This window comes from Pteropus alecto, unplaced genomic scaffold (assembly GCF_000325575.1).
Source record: "Pteropus alecto unplaced genomic scaffold, ASM32557v1 scaffold79, whole genome shotgun sequence".
Taxonomy (NCBI): Eukaryota; Metazoa; Chordata; class Mammalia; order Chiroptera; family Pteropodidae; genus Pteropus; species Pteropus alecto.
This window is the reverse complement of record NW_006494612.1, coordinates 596,458-605,997: the sequence shown is the minus strand read 5'-3', so window position 1 is coordinate 605,997 and position 9,540 is coordinate 596,458. Positions and strand designations below refer to the sequence as shown.

General features: G+C 30.1%; 1 pseudogene; it reads left to right on the top strand.

Moving 5' to 3' along the window:
• The first annotated feature begins 1,680 nt into the window (after window positions 1-1,680).
• Window positions 1,681-1,799, top strand: LOC112474441 (annotated as a pseudogene).
• The last annotated feature ends 7,741 nt before the right edge of the window (window positions 1,800-9,540 follow it).

Below are 9,540 nucleotides of genomic sequence, written 5' to 3'. Positions count from 1 at the left end.
ATACATATTTTTTTCTTGTTCTATATCTTTATTAATGTTTAGGATTATAAGATATTTTGTTTTCATATTTGTTTGAGTATAAAATATCTCAGTGCAATATATGTATGACATCTTATTGAATTGTACTCTTGAAAGCTATATAATTTTATTAACCAATGTCATCTCAATAAATTCAATAAAAAAATTTAGTATAAAAATATCTCATTAATGTTTAATATGTATTTTCTTAAAATAAATTAAGCTAAGTATATTTTTGTGTATTGTTAATTCATTCTTTTTTCATCTTGCATAAAATGTGTATTTTTGTCTTTTTTGTTTTCTTAATTGTTGATGTTTAGGAGTTTTCATCTGCATAGTTGTTGCTGTCTCTATTCTGCTAGGGACATGCTTATTTTTTTAAAATCATTTGAGCAATTGATTATGTGAATATAGGGTTTCCATATTTAGAAGTTACAGTTTCCTGTTTCTTTTTAGTAATCATTTATAGAACTTCTCCTCACTCAGATGAAGTAAAAGTTCTGGTTCCCTGGCCATTTTGTTACTCACTCAATATGTGATATTAAGAGAGGATATTCAAGATTGTGCTTTCCGACTAATACAAATAGAAAGCAAATATGTATGTTTTCAGCCTTGCTGCCCCAGTGCTTTGCTTCAGAACCTTCAGCGGCTCCTTTTTCCTGGACGAGTGGTTTTAAATGTATTGTGTTAAGGTATTGAACTTTGTTTGTAGTTTCTATTAGAGATTAGAGGTGGAAAATGATGAAAAATTGTGTAATATTTTTCAATTCACCATCCTCTGTGTGTGTGTGTGTGTGTGTGTGTGTGTGTGTGTGTGTGTAACTGAGAGGAATGCATACATATTTGTTACTGAGGACCTGAATTACACACTGTATAAATTGTCACAAGCATTTTGAAATTGAAACTATATTTAAAATATTATTATTTATAATGAAATAGAATTGGTGATAGGGAACTACTGGACTATACTCACAAGTTATTTTGGTCATTAAGTGCTTATTAGAAGTAAATGTAGATTCAGTAGCAAAACGCTATATTATCATTATAAAATTTAAAATAGCATATATGAAGCATTGTTGTAAACTTACTTTTCATTTTTTTATTTTGAAAAATTTCAAACTATATCAAAGTTTAAAGGGTAATGCAATGATCAGATCTATGTTCTTCACCTAGCATTAACTTTATCCGTTGTTAATATCTTGTCAAACCTCCTCTCCACCCATGCTCTTCTCTCATTCTTTCTCTCCCTCCTGTTTATCTGGAGATTATTTTACCTGCGTTCTTACCTCCTGAGCCGCTCATCACTTCTCTTTTTTGTGCAGCTTCTACCTAACTCTTCACTAGGCTCTGGACCTAGTCAGGATGGATTTGGGAATGCAGTTCTATATATACACATATTTGAAATCCACTGTATTCTCCTTTTCCTACTTATATTGCAGGGGAAGACTATACATTGATTTACTTGTTCTTAAAGTTTATTTATTCTTAATATAAATTGGAATTTGTATTATGTGTTTATTATTACCCTTTAGGAACTTGGTTGAAATGCTTTCTCTCTTCCTCACTCACGTCCTCACTCTGTTTTATTTTTATATCCAAATTCTTCCTATTATTCAAATAATTTACTTTAGCTTTCACGGATTTTCAAACTACAACAAAACAGGCTATGGCTATGCCACCCTGAACATGCCCGATCTTATCTGATCTAGGAAGCTAAACAGGGTAGGGCCTGGTTAGTACCTAGATGGGAGACCACCTAGGAAGACCAGGTGCTGTAGGCGTAAAAAATAAGGGATTACAAACTGACAAGATCCTTGCAATCTGTGAGGTCAACCAAGGGTTGCCTCGCCTAAAAAAAAAAAAAAAAAAAAAAAAAAAAAACTACAACAAAATTGTCCCTCTCAGGTTCTCTTACACTATTCCAGTTATTTCTCTGATTCTCTCCTGTCATTTACAGCCAAATTTTTCATTTTCTCAGTTCTCTTTTACTTCTCATCGTGAAATGTTTCAAAGATATTGGTGGTTTCAGGCAGTATTTTTTCAGTCTCTTCTATTTTTCCACATCTGTTTACTCTAATTATTGGATACACGTTCTTTTTTTACCAATACATTTACTGTCACATAAAAGACATGGCAAGTCATGCTAATTCCCCAGTAACTTCTATTATACATAAAATTTTTCTCTTTATTCCTCATCAATACTCAATACTTTTAATGACAGTATAACAGTTAAAATATTTTTTCATTTTTTTTGATATTCTGTGAAACAATTCTCTTTTAATGTACTGTATAACTTTTGGCTAATAACTTCTGGATCTCCTTTGATTTTTTATTATTCTACTCCAGCTTTTAAGTATTCAGTTAATTGTGGTTTTATACTAGATTCCTTTTTCGTCCCATGCCATACATTTTTTAGGAGATGACATTGCCTAAAACTCTGAAATTACTCACCGTTATTATCCAGGATGAAATTCACCTTCTCCGGTCTCTCTGAATATCTCAAAAGCATTTTATTCTTTCTGCATTCTAAACCAATCTTATTACCATATCCTATTCACCCCCAAGTTTATTTTTTCCAGTGTTCTCTGTTAAGTGAGTGCGCACTATCACATTATTTATCATGCCAGAAACATCAAAGGTATTCATAACACTATTCATTTTTTTAACAGCATTATGCAACCCTTCACCAAATCTTATGATATTTACATCCTCGATGTCTCTCAAATTCATATGGTTTCCATTTGTATACCCCACTATTCTATACCAAGTGATCACAATCTCTTCTGTGGACTTTCATACTGCTGTCTTGACTGATCTCCTCATATGCAGTCTTGTATTCTAATTTATTCTCTACTTGCTCTCAAAATTATTTTTTGTTATCTCAATTGGATTAAGTCATCCTTTCATGAGAAGATTATAATAAATGAAAACTGGCAATTTAACTTTGGCTAAAGATGATATTCTGCCATGACCTCCAGTTCTCTGCATTGTTTGACCTCTAACTTTTTAATCTCATCTCCCATTAGATCACTTTCTCTCAAGTCCAGCCAGATTGATTTTCAGTTTATAGAATTTTCCATATTTGATCATGAAAACCATAGAGGGAAATAACAACATTATATATCTATATTGATTGTATATCAACTCTTCCACAGTAGAAAAAGGTAGAATAAGGTGAATCTTTTTTTCATATTATAAAGGAGAGAGTATATGTAATGCTCAGTATAAATACACATTTCTAAAGTATAATTTACGAATTGAGCAGATGTTAGATGCCAGCCTGCCTACATAACTGATATTCAAGCTATGGTCCTCTAAGTGTGTTAATATAGTGACTAGGAGTCTTACTTAAGCCCTATAAGTAATATATTGTTTCAATCTATAAGTGTCAATTTCCAGAGACTAGTGTGCAAAAAGTAGTACTCTATCTCAGTACATTTTGGAGGTTTTATAACGAATGCTTTTATTTTACAGTCTTAATAGTAGGAACAGCAGAGGAAAAAAACTGCATGTGTTTTTTCATAAAGTTAGGAAATGACCCAGATTCAATATTTAATTTCAATGCATATTTTAGGGAATTAATAAATAGCATTACACAATGAATTTATCCACACACATTTAAATCTCCATTCAATAGGCTTGATAGCATGTCTAAATATAAAATTTATTGCCCTTAAAGGAATTAGACTTCTTTCCCTTTTCCTAATTCTCCTTTAGAAGCATGGTAATATATTATAATTTACCTAAAATTTCCATAATATTACCACTAGTCAAAATGTATTTTACTCTTAGTGGAACAACCTGGCAGTGAGTTGCACAGCAAATGGGAAATCTGGAGAGGTCTTCTTATTTCACAGATGGGACAAGGTGTTTATTATGAGTCATCTAAGGATTATTATGGAAACAACTTTTTTAACTCTTACCGTCCTTCGGAAGATCAGGCCATTGGGAAAGAAGAGTTTTGTAATATATGTTTTGTTTCAGCAAGGAAGAAACAAAACAATAATTGACACCACAGACATATTTATTCCTCTAAGCTGTTTCATAAGCTTCAATCATAAACTGTACTCATATTAGCTTGAAATAACACAACATGATCATCCAAAATGCAGCCTTGGAAATCAGTCTGTGATAAGTGATTCCTGTCACAACACAACTCTGCTTCACTAGATGTGCTTAGGGTAGATGACAGCAAAATGCCCAACAGCTACCGGGTGCTGAACTGACATGAGATGACACTGGGGTGGCAGGCAGAATAAATTCTTTTAAGGGTATGCCAAAATGAACCATGCCTTCAGACAGGTGAAAAAAAGCTAGGAAATAATAAAAGATCAACTTACAACTGAGGTAGTTCTTAAAAATCATAGCAGTCAGAAAGTATTACTAGACTAAATGTCAGTAAGATCTGTAAAATTGAGATTATTTTTTTTTAGAAGAAAGGTTTTTAGTCATTCATCTGTGTTTTCAAGTATGTTCATATATATATGTTTTTTTGTTTTGAATATATATAAATTGCTGCTGATTTTGAGGTATTTTTAGTTTCACAATTTTAATAACATTTATTCTCTGTTGAAGCACAGTAAATAACACATAGTTAAATTTGTTTGAGACAAAAATATACAGTATCCCTACACACCATCTTAGTACACTAATTTTTTAGCATAGTTTTGTGATTAATCTTGTCAATGATAAGGCTGTCTTCTTTACCTATCAGTTTAATTTAATTTAAATGAAAAATAAAGTAAAAGTAGACAGTGCAATCTAGTTTAATATTTAATTTTAATAAAAATGACGAGAAACCATGATGATATTTCTATTACTTTTCAAAATATTTCTTTAACCAAACCTCTTGAATATATTCATTATGTATAGTAAAACATCACCTCTTTTTAATAATAATCTCTAAAGCTTCAGGTTGACAAATATTTATTCATGGGCCTCTCATGATATAGTGTCTGTGAATTCCCAGATAAGAACATAAATTTGTAGTATAATAAAGACAGTAATTCACTATAAGATATAAGAAAGGTAAAGCATTTGAATATAATTGATATCGTTCAAGTCTTCATGGTAACATTAAGAAATAACCTCAATTTTTTGAGAGAGATTTATTGAGATGCTCTAGATTAAATATATTTTTGAAATGAATCCTAAACATTCTCTTCTGTGATAGCCCAGTATAGTAGTAATATTGCCTTATTTATTGCTCATCTTGACTACGTAATTTCCAATGTCTCTTCCATGCTGGAATGTATCAACCATGACATATATTATGATCAGAGCTAGATCTTTATAGGAGTGATATTGCTGACCTTAATTTGTTTTAACACTATGAAAAATATTTCATGTTATGGCATGCATCTGGATTTTATTCAAGTTTCAGTTTGTTGAAGAGGGAAAGCAGAAATTGACATGCTGTTTTAGCAAACATCCCGTTACTAATTTTTAAAGAAAATTTAAATTTTAAGAAAAAAGTATGTTTGTTTTCATATCATACTTTAATAATATTGTACTTTTTATATATAATTCATACACCTTCATCACTTTAAAAACATTGTTACTTTTAATTTGTAAATCAGCATGTGAAAGCATAGGTTTAGATGTAACTCTTAAGCCAGAATGGAAGTCATTGGTAAAGAAATACCTAGTGTTACAATATCTGGAGGTCATTCCTATAACACACTCAAACATACACGCAAATACTCAGCATGGAGATTTTATCAATTAACCTTTTATTTACTTAGTATTGCAATTTAGAGAATCATGGATTTTTGATCATATCTAAAAACAGTAAATTTTAAGTCTTTATATAATTGTGAAGTCAAATAAATATACATAAGGGTTCATAAATGCAAAATTTATTCAACTTTTATAGTGATAACCTTTAATTTATATAGATTAATACATATATAACATTCAAACACTATTTTACAGTATAAGAATATGTGTCCATAGAGAAAATCAGTTTATATGAGAAAACTTTTCAAAATAGAAACTATTGTTTCATAAGTATTCAAAAATATAATTATATAAAGGGTAAAGATGCCACTGCTCAGATTAATGTAATGCCAACGGATCTCCCTTTATGAATAACATGACCATCTGTTTTGGGCTACTCTAATTAGGAATATTTACTGCACTATCCTTTGATAGGTCTATTTGTGGGTTTAATTCTTGATTCTTTAACTTTCATATAATCTAGTATATTTTTATGACCTATATCAAGGAAACACAAACTAAAACACACACAATTCTAAAGGAGAGTTGGCAAGTCATTTAGCAAGCTTCTTAACTATTCAACTACTGGTAGGAACCCTTCAAGTCTCTATAAAACTATTGTCTCTTAATTTGTAAAGGGCAAATGACTATAGATATAACACCTCAAACTTTCAGGTAAATGGGGAAGAGTCATATGATATAAAGGACCTTGTAGTATTTGTTTCAAACTGACCATCTCCAAAGTAAAGTCCATGCATTTTGACTTGTTCCAGGCTCCTCTGACCTTTTTCCCCTACTCTGATCCTAGCTGAAATATTCAGACATTTAGTCCATTTACTCCTGATCATTATTTTGCAGCAGTTAATGGAAGCCTGAAATGATGTCAGGCTGGTAGTCACCTTCCATAGTGACTTTCTATATTTCCTATTATAGGAGAAATGGGAGGAGGGAAGATAGAGGAAAGTAATAATATTTATCCTAAAATATATATTATTAGAAGTGCAAGTCACATTTATTAAATTAAATATTCTAATTAGTGTTATTTTGTAGAGAGTATACATTCATTCATCAAGACTCTCAAAATAAGAAGTTATATTCCCCTTACTTTTTCCTATTTTTAGACTTTTGCTTGTATATTTTGAGAAAATAATAGATTCTCAAAACATGAAATTTAACACATTTTCATACATTAATAAAAGGAGAAAAAAAGTATCTTAATGAAGAATAAGAAGGAGCTGAAAACTTTGTGGGCCAGCTTCAGAATACAACTTTAGAAGTCAGGTGTAGTATGCATATATTTGTGTGTTTGTGCGTGTGTTGCTTTTATTTTTTTTAAACTGTGATAATAATAGCGTTGCATTCTAAAAGTTCTAAAATTTCCCTGCATTTTAAACTTTCACAGATCTTATAAAACTTTTTACAAACTGCTAAATGCACATACAATAATTCGATGTTTTACTTCTAGTGATTATTTTGGTTAACTGCTTAATCTGTAATGAACTTCTATGTGTGTATACGTATATTTTGTAATTTCTGTAATAATTACAAATAAAAGTTTAATTTCAAAAAATGAATTCAGCCATTTTGGAAAGTTTTGACATCTATTACAGTGTTTTATCATATAATCTCTCCCTTCCATTGAACCATTGAAAATGCACACAATAATGATATATTATTATCTTAAGAAAAAAATAATCTTCTTTATTTATAAACAAATAAAGGCCTAATATGACCAATATTAGGTGGAGTTTAAAAAATTTTAACTTGGTAGAGAATTTTTGCTATTATATAGTTGCCATCAAATTGAGGGGGCTGCATAGATGTTAACAAAATCATATATGTGGAATATAAAAAATAAAAACAAATAAATGAATAAACAAACAGAAAAAAACAAAACCAAGGTAGTAGAAGCAGACAATAGATAGGTGGTTACAATAGATAGAGGGTAAAGGATATAGCGGGAGAGTGAAATGGGTGAAGGGAATCAATTTTATAGTTACAGATGCAGATAGAAGCTAGCCGTTTGGTGATGACTACAGTGCAGTGTATACAGATGTTGAATTATAATGTTACATTCTTGAAACTTATATAATGTTAAAAACCAGTTACCTCAATTAAAATAAAAGCACACAAAAAATCATATAGACAACCGAGGAGGAGTGATTTTTATATTTTTGATTTACCTTATAAAGTCACATTGCAACTCTCCTCCATTGATCTAAGATTTCTTTAAATGATTTGATAATCCAGCTCCAGGGTTAATTGCTTGTCTGTTATCTTCACCAAGTTATTGCTTTGGTCAGCTAGCATTGTGATTATTGCCTTTTTGAATATGGAATTGCTGACATTTATTTCCTCCTGGAAAGCAATTGCATTTATATTTGATTTTTTTTGACATGTGAACAAAAATGGAACAAAACAGCAGGATAATGAGCATGCGATTCTCAGTTAATTGTGACACTGTACATAATTGGTATACATGAATTCTGTTTCAACATGTAATTTGATCTCAGCTAAGCTTCACTAAATATAAACTAGGTGTCTCAGGAAAAAAAAAAAATCACCTTATTTTTATCCATTTATCCATTGTAAACATGCCTATTTTTAAGGCCTTTGGGCAAATGTAAAGAAATAACAATATAAAATTAAAATAAGTTCAGGAAATTTAAAATTATCATACAAACTAAAATACATAGAATCATTTCTCAGCAAAGTGTGAAACATGAACAAAGATTATCATTAAAATTAATATCCAACCTGTTGCACTAAAGCAAATAGGCTGTAATAAGTACTAGAATGCATATTAGATTCCACCACTTACCTGCTCTTCACCAAATTACCTGCATCTCTAAAGAGATAAAGATCTGCAATGTATCATTTGCATATCTATAATACTCATAACACTTACCTGGCCCATTGTCAGTTACAGATTTTTGTGTATTTAATAAATAAATCTGGAAAAATGATATCAATTAGCTATAAGAAAGGTTGCCATTTTGATTATCAGTTCATGTCATAAGCTGCTTGATTATAAGAAATCTCATAAGTAAATATTAATGGTAAGTTCTTCCTTGTTTTACCTATAATTTGTGAGGCAATGTGATATCATGGAGGAAGCACATAAATTGAGAACAAAAATACCTGGGTTTAAAACTTTAATGTTGTTCATACTAGCTACTTTGTCTTGGATAGACTAATGTTTCAGAACCTCAACTTCCTTGTCTGTAAATTGGGATTGGGATTGTTAGACGAATTCTAAATATGTACACTATCTGGATTAGGTAAATTGCTTAGTGAACTCTAAATTGCTCAAAATGCTACTTAGTATTGTTATTAAACACAGGGGAACTAAATAGAATAAAGAAGTATAAGGTTATTAAAATTAATATTTCATATAGTTTATATTTTAAAAAATATTTAAATATTACATTAAACTATACATTTAATAAAAAGTAATTGATAACAGGACAATGGAATAAGATATTCTAAAGAATATATTTGCTTTGAGTCAATTTTGGAAGATTTTATAAATTATAAAAATTATAGTGATACTATAACAATATAATCTCTATAAATTTATAAAAATGCATAACTGTATATAAATTTGACCATCTACTTTTACTATTTTAGGGACATTTTTAGAAGTTTGTTTCTCTTTAAATATAAATCTGTAGCCTACCCGGTATGTGACAAAATTGAATGACATTTTTTGTATACTTTTATTTCAGATAATATTTTAATAGGAATGCTTTGTAAACATAAATTTCAATAACTGCTTTATTGTGTGGATACATGCATAAAATT